At 43.9% G+C, this 13,696-nt stretch overlaps 1 long non-coding RNA gene across 2 annotated transcripts in view; it reads right to left on the reverse strand.

Annotated features, from left to right (window-relative positions):
* The window catches only part of LOC135050173 (uncharacterized), a 386,553-nt gene that overhangs the window by 341,061 nt on the left and 31,796 nt on the right, over nucleotides 1-13,696 (reverse strand). For both annotated transcript variants that reach the window (XR_010241562.1, XR_010241563.1), the window contains exon 3: nucleotides 7,640-7,682. This is a non-coding gene — a long non-coding RNA (uncharacterized LOC135050173). The remainder of the gene's footprint in view (nucleotides 1-7,639; nucleotides 7,683-13,696) is intronic.

Consider the following 13,696-nt stretch of genomic DNA (forward strand, 5'->3'; position numbering starts at 1 on the left):
CTGCACCAGACTAATTGTATTAAATGACTGAATCTCAAAAAACCAACTAAACAGAAAAAATATATATTAAGCCCAAATGGGCAACTATTCTGACGTTGGAGGTGCTCCCAGGAATAGTGTACCAGATACAAAATGATTTGGTGGGTGTGGAAGAGCCCACATCTTACCAAACAGAAGAAATTCCTATATTTGGAGCACTCTTTTGATGATTAGATATGTGAAAAAGATGAAAACTGTCTATAATTAAAACTTAGCTTTTATTTATCCAATACTTAACTAAAATGAAATAACAGGGGTATACTAGACGTATCAATTGATTATTCCCCTTTTAAACAGTGGTAAAAATATGAATAAATCAAGAAGAGCAAATGTTATCATCTTGAAATTATTTATATATTTTGCTCAAAAATGGGTGATAAGAGAAATCTAACAAATGCAAAAAAAGAAAAAACGGAATTGTGCTGGCATGGATAGTAGAAACTGCCATGTTTTTCATTAGGAGCAGGTCTGTTCTGTGCAATCTCACTGCACAATTTAAATGTGTTTAAGTGATGCAGTTTTATTAACACAATTGTGATCTAGCCTATTACTGTGGGCCTTTTCATTTCATTTTCGGACTCTGGCTCGGACCCAAGTGGCGCATTTAGGACCCTGCAAGGCTCATAAGCATCAGGGCCCATCTAACACCACGTTGGGGTCTCTAGCCAGTGTGCCAGTTCTACCTTTTTTCCGTGACGCAGTCGACGGTCCTAATCTCATCTTTCCTCCGCTCATGGATGAGGTTAGACAGCAGATGGGACTAGCAGACTAGAGTGTCACTATCTAATTTTCTACTATCCATGCCAGCACAATTCCGTTTTTTCTTTTTTTGCATTTGTTAGATTATACCTAACAACAACATTAGTGTGTTAGCCTTTCATTCAAGATACAAATGAATTATTTTGGAGACAGAGTGTTGCAGTAAAACTTAATTGTAACTATGCATTTTCTAACGGACATGGAGAGTACTTTCTTTTTGACATGGAAGAGATGTCAAAACACAGATTAACATTGTGAAATATGGGGAGAAGCTGATCTCACATGTATAGCAGCATTTATCTGCCAGGTGTAATCTAAACAGCTATTATCAGATGTGATCTTATATGAGATATTGAATTAGAATTTATCTATAAACTTTCTGATTGCATAGACTTTATATCACCAATATCATCTCTGCTGCTCACAGGATATTTTTGATAGATTACTATCATTTTTTGTCATTAATTTCTGTGATTACTGCTGCTTATTGGATAAGTTTGATAGATTACTATCATTTCTCTTATCACCCATTTTTGAGCAAAATATATAAATAATTTCAAGATGATAACATTTGCTCTTCTTGATTTATTCATATTTTTACCACTGTTTAAAAGGGGAATAATCAATTGATACGTCTAGTATACCCCTGTTATTTCATTTTAGTTAAGTATTGGATAAATAAAAGCTAAGTTTTAATTATAGACAGTTTTCATCTTTTTCACATATCTAATCATCAAAAGAGTGCTCCAAATATAGGAATTTCTTCTGTTTGGTAAGATGTGGGCTCTTCCACACCCACCAAAACATTTTGTACAACCACCATCTGTCTGATGTTCCCATTCAACCCCTTAGTGGACTGACTATATGGGGATTGAGCGAACAACGTTACCCATATCTGGGGTATGTGGTTACCCAGATCACGTTTGATCCAGGATTGAGTTCTACTAACAAAACAGTTCCATTAGTAGCCTTGGTATGTCCGGATTCCCCTGGGGACAATGGGAAGTTGCCAGTAATCGTGGGCACCAATACAAATATGTTTCAGAACCTTATACAATGGTGTGATAAGCAAGAGCAGGAAATATTGGAAGGTGTGAAGCCAGCGTCGGTAGGTACCCACCCTCAATGCCGGAGTCAATGGGTGGAGGGAAAGATGGCGACAGGAGAAAAGGATGTCATCTTACTCAAGGAGGGAGTACGGCTTGTTTCAAAGTTGGAGTTAGAAGCTTGTTTTACGGGAAGTGATATTGACGATGATAATAAACAAATTCTTATAGAACAATTACTACTGAGAGAGTCGGCATTCTCCAGAAGTGAATGGGATTTAGGCACTGCTACAGGGGTTGAACATCACATTAAATTAAACAATGAGACCCCTTTCAGAGAAAGATCTAGATGTTTGGCACCAGCTGACTTCGAGGACGTGAGGAAGCATCTCAGGGGACTGCTTGAAAATAATGTGATAGCTGACTCTGAGAGCCAATACGCTTCTCCCATAGTGGTAGCTCGGAAAAAGAACGGTGAAATTAGATTATGCATTGACTATCGCACCCTTAACAATCGCACCGTGCCAGACCAATATACTGTCCCGAAAGTTGATGAAGCACTTGATTGTCTTCAGGGTAGTCGGTAGTTCTCTGTATTAGATCTGAGGAGTGGTTATTATCAGATACCGATGAGCGCTAATGATAGATCTAAAACTGCTTTCATTTGCCCCATCGGGTTCTTTGAATTTCTCAAGATGCTTCAGGGGATAACTGGTGCTCCTGCTACATTTCAGAGGACCATGGAAAAGACAATAGGGGATATGTGTTACAGGGAAGTACTAGTATACCTGGATGACATCATAGTGTTTGGAAGAACCCTTGATGAACACAACCAGCGCCTACTCAAAGTAGTGGATCGATTAATTGCCAGAGGATTAAAGCTATCTCTTGAAAAATGCCAACTTTGTCGGTCATCCGTAAAGTATCTTGGTCACATAGTAAGTAGGCAAGGAGTGGCTACTGATCCAGCTAAGGTGGAAACTGTAAAGAACTGGCCCCGACCTGATAATCTCCGAGATCTGAGATCCTTTCTGGGATTTTGCGGCTATTACAGAAAATTTGTGCCGCAATATTCTAAGATTGCCCGTCCCTTAACTGATCTGACCCGAGGCTATCCACCAACGAGGAAAATGATAGGTTCTTCTATTAACTATGAGACAAAGTATTTAAAGCCTAAAGAGTCATTTGGAGTAAGATGGGATGAAAAATGCGAAGAGGCTTTTCATCAACTAAAAGAAAGTCTAACAAAATCTCCAGTGCTGGCATATGCAAATCCAGAACTCCCTTATGAGGTCCACATTGATGCCTCCTTTGAGGGACTTGGGGGAGTATTATATCAACTTGATGATAATCAGCTAAGACCTATTGCATATGTAAGTCGTGGACTATCTCATAGTGAAAAAAATTATCCAGTACATAAATTAGAGTTTCTAGCTCTCAAATGGGCAGTCACGGAGAAGTTTCACGACTATCTATATGGAGTGGAATTTTTAGTACAGACTGACAATAATCCCTTGACCTATATTCAGTCTACAGCAAAATTAGATGCAACTGGTCATAGGTGGCTGGCCGCGTTAAATAACTACAAATTTACCATCAAATATAGACCAGGAATCACCAACCAGGATGCAGATGCGTTGTCCAGAATGCCCCATTCAACAGAAAAGGTGGATAGCAATGAGTGGATCGAAGTTCCAGCTGCAGGTGTCAGGGGACTATGCCATCAGGTCGGTAACACTGGATATCCACATATCGCAGCTATCCGCATGATTGGAGCTTCTGATAAGGCCATACCACCTCAGTACCAGAGAGTAACAAGGTCTCAAATGGATGGATTGGAAATTATTAATACCCACCAATTGGCTCAGGATCAGAGGGCCGACCCTGATATAATGCCTATCCTTAAATGGCTGGAAAACCCTCAATATGCTATAAATTATAGAACCCTGTCCTCAAAATCCAGAGTACTTCTTCAACAGTCAAAAAGATTGAGTATCAGAGAAGGCATAATCTATCGGCACAGTCTAAGGAAAGATGGTCGGGATAAGTGGCAGATAGTACTACCATGTATATATCAACCATTGGTGATGATGGAGCTGCATGACCGGCATGGTCATCTCGGGTATGAGAAGACGCAAGTTCTGATATCGGAACGATTCTTTTGGCCCTTTATGAACAAGGATATTGATGGGAAGTGGACATGTGGGAAGTGTATTCTTCGAAAGACTTTACCTATGAAAGTTGCCCCCCTAGTAAACATTCATAGCGATGGGCCCATGGATTTAGTTTGCATTGACTTTCTGTCATTGGAAGGGCCGGAAGGAAAGGAAGGGAACGTACTGGTAGTCACAGATCATTTCACGCGATATGCGCAAGCATATGTGACTCCGAATCAGAAGGCAATGACTGTTGCCAAGACCCTGTGGGAGCGATTTTTTCAACATTATGGGTTACCCGCTCGGATACATTCCGACCAAGGTCGATGTTTCGAAAGTAGTCTCATTCAAGAATTATGTATATGTTGTGGGATAAAGAAATCGAGAACAACTCCATATCATCCCCAGGGCGACCCTCAACCTGAACGGTTTAACCGAACACTTTTAAATATGTTGGGAACCTTAAATGCTAAGATGAAATGGCGATGGAAACAGTGTATCTCTTCTTTGGTTCATGCCTACAATTGTACTCAGAATGAGTCTACGGGGTATACTCCCTATTTCCTTATGTTCGGCCGAGAGGCTAGACTGCCCATCGATGTATGTCTGGGGACGCAAGTAAATTCCCCTAAGGTATCTTCACATCATCAATATGTAAAGCGCTTACAACAGCAGTTAAGAGATGCTTATAATCTGGCTCAATCCTCAGCTGAACATATTGGGGAAAGGAATAAAAACAGGTACGATAGGCATGTAAAAGAAAACAGACTGTTTCCAGGGGATAGAGTGCTAATCCGAATGTTAGGAGCCCCAAGAAGACAGAAAATGACAAATCGTTGGAGATCCCAACCCTATATTATTGTAAACCAACTTTCCGATCTTCCAGTGTACCAACTGGCCCCTGAAAATGGACCGGGGCCCCATGTAACATATCATCGGCGGCATTTGCTCCCCATTGGCCAAGATATACGGTGGGGGGAGAATATTGGATGTGAAAGTCCTATGAGTGAGAGGGGTGGTTCCACAGAGATAAACATCGATCAGGGTAATGGAAATATAATGCACTCTGAGAATAGTGACACTAATGATGAATATGCCTCAGGATGTTTTTATCAAGACCAAGACTGTTTACAGGAAGAAATTGTTCCAGAGCTGACTTATCAATACTCCGAAGCTATTGATAAAAACCCTACGGGGGAAGTTACAGAGGAAAGTTGGGAAATAAGAGAAGACTCTGAATTGTTACACGATACCCCAGGCGGAGTAGATGTAGCGTCGGATGGACTACATATGTCACCTCGACCTCAAAGAGTTCGGAAACCCCCAAGAATTTTAACTTATGAACAGTTAGGCACTCCCACGGAAGTTCCTTTGTTAATACATCCTAGTTTGATAGGGTCATGGCCATATTTTGGTTATAGTGTGTGTAAATAATAGATGAATCAGTATTGTTATTAATTATATGGTGATTTTCACTCCTTTCATAAGTGCCAATCACCAGGGGGAGAATGTAACGCTGTGTTAATAACTGATAGGGAGGATATGTATTGTTACCAGTCCAATAATACTGTATGTTACTGTGTAAAGGATATTATAGTTATAGTTTATTATAGAAATATAGGTACTGATGTGAATTGGGTGGCACGAGGGGACTTGGTGGACTGTTCTGGAAGCCCTCGCGCTGCTGAAGAAGGAAGGGGAACGGACAACTGGATAACGCGGCCGCACGAGCCGCTCAGCAGGGGGGCTAACAAGCCGCTAGGAGCGCGAGAGTTTGGCGCAAGGAGAGAGAACACAGCTGATGAGGGGACGGAGTATGGATATAGAGGACGCGCTGAGGGGAGGAGAATAGCCTTCTACACCCTAGCTGCATGGGACTTAAGTTACCTGATCCCCGGTGAGTCGAGTGTGCGGGCCCTCACATGACCTCGGAGAGTCCCAGTCTCAGATGCCACATCAACGGAGCTGGCTCCACAGTGATGACGGAGCTGAGGATCCGTTAATAAGTGTATGGGCCCTGTGATCACCTCCCCGGCCACGCCCGGTAACGCCCGGTAACGCCCTATGAGAGGCAGCTCAGGAAAGTGACCCCTCCCAGATAGGGGAGTGTATGCATAAAGAAGATAGAGGGAGGCTGTACCTCAACCCCATATAAGGATTGGGGATGGAACATTAGTACTAACACCAATAATCCTTTCATAGAAGAGGGATTTTACCTATCTAAGAGATCTGCATTGAAGGGAAATTATCCAAGCCTCTCACCAGATCAATATTTATTCTCATATATGTAAACTCCTCAAGCCGTGGCTGTTTTGCATTGAAAGGAGCAGTAATAACCAATGCTAAGGAGTATCCATTAACAGCTATTATACAGTACTGGATAAATATAGTACCTTTTAATTACAGTAGCTGAATATAACCCGCACATTTGTTACTCCATCCTTATTCCGAACTAACTTTAGCCGGAAACAAGAAGGACCATTTAATAACCCTTCTACCTGAGAGGAAGGAATTGAAGGAGTAAAAGCCCCTTAAGTTTAAGTATATAGGATTGTCACCAGATTAGTACAGTGGGCTGGAGGGACGTAAGAAGAGTGGTTTTCAATTTGGCGAACCACGTAAAGCGTAACTAAAGTGAAGACGGTGCATAGACTTATCCTACCATACTATAACATTGCTTATATGAGTCACCATATATATCTAAAAAAAAAAAAATTATCTCTACCATAACACCGTGACTATATAGTATAGTCCCCCCAAAATCCTACTGTGATATCCTCACCGGGTACATTGGATAATAAAATAATTGAGGTGGAAGTATCCTCATTGACTCTATCTTACGTAAGAATTTGGGGGAGAAATATCACTAAGGCATTCTGGATATATCTACATATTTCTGAGAAGAGCTAGCTATAGTGGAATCACCATTTCGCCTTCCCGGTCAGGGAACCTGTTGTTATATTTAGCGGAGGAAATTAAATTCAGATACTTATAAAAGTATAGGGATGTTGGAAAACCCGTAATCCGCATTAATAAAGAGGATATTAATATATGTACCCAGAGATATGTTCATTTCCAATTGAGTGTCTGAGACTGTATTATTCCGCAGCCGAGATCTGTTCATTGAGCCCACTCTAGGCTCTATATACGCTACTATTAGTGGACTTTCAGCACCTTACATAATATTTCCATGGAAAAGGATAAGACAGAGGGTGTACCTATAGGCACCTCTATTATCTATGAACAATACCAATAATTAGGTTTTCCTGAACTAACTACTACAACAACTACATAAGGAATACTTAAGGTAAATTGGGCCCCAACAGTGCACCAACGATAAACAAAGGGTATACCCTGACTATGACAATTAGACTGCATTGAGACTAGTAAGTTTATTATAGATGCATGTATTATATATATATGATAATATTAGTCATAACCAATTTGTTGTATTGCATACACTGTAGAAGTTTATGGATATGAAAATACGGGTGTATATGATATTATTATTTGGTAAAGTGAGTTATAGTGAATATATATTAATTTTACTCCCCGGAGTGGATAAGGTAATGAATTGTTACATCTGTGAAGAAACCAATAACATATGAATATATTAAAGTCATATTAATAAATACTTACCGTGGAAGTGGACAAGTGTTCTCAGTCACCAGAACATCCAACTCTGAAAAATAAAAGAAGGCAATAAGGTAAATCAAACAACCCACATGTGAATCAGTACATATTCTCTACTGAACATAGCTTTCCCAAGCAAGCTAGGGTTGATATATAGACTGCTTGGGTGGAGGCACTCGGTTATAAGTATTAAGCTCCCCTGGGTGGTGGGAGAGGGGTTACAGTGTGTTCAATAAAATTATACGTAGAAGCTGATTGGTTGCCATGGGCAACTTCTCCACTGGCTCACTTCTCCATACTTTTCACTGCTTCATGAATAGACCCCTATTTTTCTTCCCTTTATGGTGTTCCCTAATAAAAATTGAAAAGTCACTTGTGCTGTCACTGTTATCACACTGATTTGTACCCTATACTGTATGTATCCTGGATAAGCGCTCATAGTGGGGCACATTATACGTCTCATTTGGGAACTGGGTGGTCAGAATGCGATCGCACAGAACTGTTCTAACTTGTGTGCATATTGTGGGAGTGCCATGGGTGTGTCAGGGGAGTGTCATGGGAGTGTAGCTTGAGTTCCATACTATACTACTGAGCAGGGCCGGCTCCAGGCCTACTAGCACCCTGAGTGAAAACATGTAAAAGCGCCCCCCCACATGCGCGCGCCGAAGGCGCGCGCTCCAGGGAAAGTGGGCGTGGCCCATTGGAAAGTGGGCGTGGCCTCATAACGTCATATTATTAGACTATAAATAAATATGTTTTCACACCCCCTCTACGCACACAATTAGCAGCCTTACACATAACAGCCACAGTAGTGTTCCTTACACACAATGTCTCCAGTATAGTGTCAGATACACATAATGTCTCCAGTATAGTGCCAGATACACAATGTGCAGTGCCAGATAGACATGATATGCCCCCCAGCAGTGCCAGCTACACACAATATGCCCCCCAGCAGTGCCAGCTACACGATAGTGTTCACTTTTTAGGGCAGGGAGGGCACATTTTTAAGTTAGGAGGGCAAAATGATGTACATACTGTAATGCTTGTTGCTCATCTACCTGCATGGCAAAGCATGGACAGTGCGCGCCGAAGGCGCGCAGCAAAAATTTAGGGGCGTTGCTTCGTGGGGAAGGTGCGTGGCCACATAATAGTGGCAATTCGCTTTACACCACACAGTAGTGCAGTTACACACTGCACCAGGTAGAACCTCCTAGACACTTTGCGCCAGGCAGAGCACGTTAGACACTTTGCGCCAGGCAGAGCACGTTAGACACTTTGCGCCAGGCAGAGCACGTTAGACACTTTGCGCCAGGCAGAGCACGTTAGACACTTTGCGCCAGGCAGAGCACGTTAGACACTTTGCGCCAGGCAGAGCACGTTAGACACATTGCCTAGCCACAGACGCCTAGCGGGAACACTACATGATATGCTCCCCAGCCGTGTCAGCTACACATGACATGCCCCCCAGCAGTGCCAGCAACACATGACATGCCCCCCAGGATGCCAGATACATAAATTGCCACACAGTGCCAGATATGTAGATACAGAAAAGCCCCCACAGTGCCAGATAAATGCCCCCACAGTGCCAGATAAATGCCCCCACAGCGCTACATAAATGCCCCCACAGTGCCAGATATGACCCCACAGTGCTACATAAATGCCCCCAGTGCCAGATAAATGCCCGCACAGTGCCAGATAAATGCCCCCACAGTGCCAGATAAATGTCCCCACAGTGCCAGATAAATGCCCACAGTGCCAGATAAATGCCCCCACAGTGCCAGATAAATGCCCCCACAGCGCTACATAAATGCCCCCACAGTGCCAGATATGACCCCACAGTGCTACATAAATGCCCCCAGTGCCAGATAAATGCCCCCACAGTGCCAGATAAATGCCCCCACAGTGCCAGATAAATGTCCCCACAGTGCCAGATAAATGCCCCCAGTGCCAGATAAATGTCCCCACAGTGCCAGATAAATGCCCCCACAGTGCCAGATAAATGCCCCCAGTGCCAGATAAATGCCCCCACAGTGCCAGATAAATGCCCCCAGTGCCAGATAAATGTCCCCACAGTGCCAGATAAATGTCCCCACAGTGCCAGATAAATGCCCCCACAGTGCCAGATAAATGCCCCCACAGTGCCAGATAAATGCCCCCAGTGCCAGATAAATGCCCCCACAGTGCCAGATAAATGTCCCCACAGTGCCAGATAAATGCCCCCAGTGCCAGATAAATGCCCCCATAGTGCGCCCCCAGTGCCAGATAAATGCCCCCACAGTGCCAGATAAATGTTCCCACAGTGCCAGATAAAAGTCCCCACAGTGCAAGATAAATGCCCCCACAGTGCCATAAATTCACTCACCCCCCCCCCCCCCCCCCCCCAAATACCTGCGGCGTTGAAGGGGGAGGAGTACTGCTGTGCGGGGGTGCGGGCGTGCGGGCGGGTGCAGTGCAGGTCCGGGTGTGGGTGGGCAGCCAGGAAGCCTCTTGAGTGCGCTGTGCGCGCTGCGTGGCGCCGGCGTCTGACGTTAGACACCGGCGCCGCTCAGCGCGTATAGTGCACTCAAGTCACACACGATGCTGCAGTGCACAGGGCCGGCTCCATGTTCGAATATGGCGGCGCCAGCGCGCGGCGCCCCTTAAGGGTGGCGCCCTGCGCGGCCGCTCTATTCGAACATGCCTAGAGCCGGCCCTGCTACTGAGTATCGTGTATGGAGAAGGGAAGCCTGTGTCAGATGGATCTCTGGCATCTAGCATGGTGCTGGAACAAGTGCAGATACGAATCATAGCAGTTCTGTCTGTATAGGGAAAATTAGTTGTTGGGCAGAGTCTCCCCTATAACCGCACAGATCCCCACAGTAGCCCTATGGAAACTGGCATTAGCACAAGGCTTCTATACATGTGCAATGTACTGAGACAAGGATCACATACATCGGGTTAAAGTTCCAAACAAAATGTTAATTTTTCCATAGCTTTTCCACAGACAGGCAGTTCACAGCTTAACATCAGTAGTTACCAGCAAGTCACAGGTCACATAACAGATCACAGCAGATCTTTGCAGAAAGAGGTGTAAAGTCTCCAGAGACCACTGAGATCCATGATGCCTAACAATAACCACCCCCTAGCCTATCAACTGGGCGACTAGTTCACCATCAGGAGCCCTGTCCCTTCTGTCTAGTATCTTTAAAAACAAGCTGACACGTGTCTGCAATCAGGCTTACTGTTTCTTAGACCTGAAACAAAATACCGGGCCTAGATTCTTTCCAACCACAATCCTACTGTTCTATATCCATTCTAAGTATGATATACTGGCGGTCGGGATCCCGGCAGTCAGGAGACCAACTCCGGAATTCCGACAGGCAGAATCCTGATGGTGAGCACAGAGAGTCCCCTAGTGGGCTCTCTGCACTCGCCACGCTTTGGGCCCGTGGCTCGCCACACTATTATATTCCCCATCAAGTGGTGGTGTGGTCCACCACTAGAGTGGGAATACGGGACCCCGGTCGGTATTCTGACCGCCGGCATTTCCCTGGTTGTCGGGATTCCGGCATCGATCCCGACAGTAGGCAAATTAACTGCATCCCCAAATAGATAAGGTATTCCCACTGAAACTCCATCAAACAATGGCACAATATTATCCTACAGCATAAATTGTAAATTAATCATCTCTCAGACACTGGTGCTGATTATGAGTTGGGAGTAAAGCAAACAAAAGTAGCTCTGCACCTGGATAAACAGTGCAAGGGAGGCAAACTGCAAATGCTTCTATCTATGTTAGCATGCAGGGTAAATACGGACTGCTTTTGCATGTAGCCCACAAATACTGGGCAGCATTATTTTTATTCACTGCAATTAAAAGAGTTGAGTTTGGACATGTCCCTCCCAAATCTAAATTTCTGGGTGCCCATCAGCTGATTTGAGAGCCAAATGAGGCTGGGGTAAACATGCTGGCCAGGTTTGATGGCGGTCACTGAAACTCTGTCTGGGAGATCATCAGTGACGATGAGTGCTGGATCTACAGTTTCGACACCGAAACCAAACAACAGCCAACCCAATGGATCCCAGTTGGATGTGCGCCCCTTCAGAAGTTCCAAAGTGAGCGCAGCATGACCAAGCAGATGGTGGCTATTTTTTTGTCCAAGACATCATGTGTCTACTATACCACTTGTGCAGCGGCACACAGTCACTGGGGACTGGCACGCCAACCAATGCCTGCCGCAAGTGCTGGAAGCCATTTCCAGGTGCTGTCCAAGAACTGCCACTTGTTGTGCCCTTCTCCATCCCCACAATGTACGTGCCCACAAGTGAGCAAAAGTGGTGGATTTCCAGCCTATGAACACAACCAGGAGCTTGGTTATCCACCGTATAGTCCACACCTGGCCCACTGCGACTTCTTCTCTGTGTTCCCATAAATCAAGTGCAAGATTCGTGGGAGTGGGAATTGTTTTGAGTCACCGGAAGCTGCAGTGGAGACCTTCATCCACATGTAGAAGACATACCTGCTTCAGGCTGGTCCAGCTGCAAAGTGGTTTGAGCCTCCTCTGGTGAATACTTTGAAAAAATATGATGTTCACTTTGTAAATAAAAAAAAAATTGTGCCTCCGGAAAGTTATTGCACACCCCTCCTATTATTTCCTGTAATTGCGTCTCACTTTCATTGTTGCTGCTTTGAATAAAGAACATTCTATTGTTTGTTTGTTTCTTAATTTGAAAGATATTGTTCGAAGAGAAGATAATGGGACTACAGAAGTTGACCCTTCTGGGCATATACAGAGAGTAGACCGGCCCCCAGTATTTTGCCCACTTCCCTTTGGTAGGGGCAGTCTGCGGGCTTGATGATACGTTTCACAGTAAATCACATCATGATGGATTCCCCACATGGTAGTGCACAGTGGGGGCAGGGACACTATGGGGTCTATTCAATTATTGTCTGAATTCCCGACTTGTCGGAAAAACTGCACCTTTCAACTTTTTTAGGTCGTATCTGTATTCGACCTATTCAAGTCCAGTGCCGTTTTACCGACAAGTCAGGAATTCCGACTTGTCGGAAAACACGTGGATTGGCAGATTTATTTATTTATTTACAGTTTCTTATATAGCGCAGCATATTCTGTTGCGCTTTACAATTAGAACAACAGTAATAGAAGAAAACTGGGTAAAAACAGACTGTCATAAAGGTAGGAAGGCCCAGCTCGCAAGCTTATAATCTATAGGATTAGTCGCGGATCCACGTATTTTGTTGGATTTGCGGGCGTTTCTGACAGGTTTTTAGCCCATTTCCAAAATGCCGATCAGCCTTTAAAAAAAATCAGATCGGCATTGTCGAAAATGGGCAAAATCCTGTCGGAAATGCCCGCAAATTGAATACTGCAGTGTGGTAATTGAATAGACCCCTATGATGCACCACATTCCTCCCTCTTGGACCTCCTATCCCGGAAGACAGCTGTAGAAATCTGTGGAATATGGTAAGCTGCAATAGTACAAAATATGTATGCCACAGATAACTTTCACATCTTTTAACATCTTTCCTTTAATAACCTCAGGAAACTCCTATTAATGCATGTAATACTGAGCTATTACACAATCTGATCACAATAACACAATGAATCATTTCTTTCCTTAAATGGTTTCTTAGAAATGTCTGAATTTTGAATACAGTGTGATTAATGCTTCAATTACCTGCAGGGTGTTCTCTCCCCATTAAAGAGTAACCTGCTGACAGACATGCCAGGACTTTGGGAAATCAATGCATAATTGAATTGTTGCAGTGATTATACTGCAAGTCAAGGTATTGAGTCTCCGCAGTGAGCCAGAAGCCGGGGGGGAAGTATTTACATGACAGATTACAGTAACTGAGAATACTGGGTGGGTGATTACTTCTCTGTGACATCTTTATTCATGCTGGAAGTAGATAGTTGTACATGTCCTAGGGACCTTTCTATATTACAAAAGTGGCCATGTTTTTACGCCTATTTACTGAGAACACACAAATGACAGATGGATCACAAGGTAAACAAAGAACTTAAAAACTTCTTAGAGCCCCACCTGTAACACAGGCAGGGC

This window comes from Pseudophryne corroboree, chromosome 2 (assembly GCF_028390025.1).
Source record: "Pseudophryne corroboree isolate aPseCor3 chromosome 2, aPseCor3.hap2, whole genome shotgun sequence".
In the NCBI taxonomy this organism is placed as follows: domain Eukaryota; kingdom Metazoa; phylum Chordata; class Amphibia; order Anura; family Myobatrachidae; genus Pseudophryne; species Pseudophryne corroboree.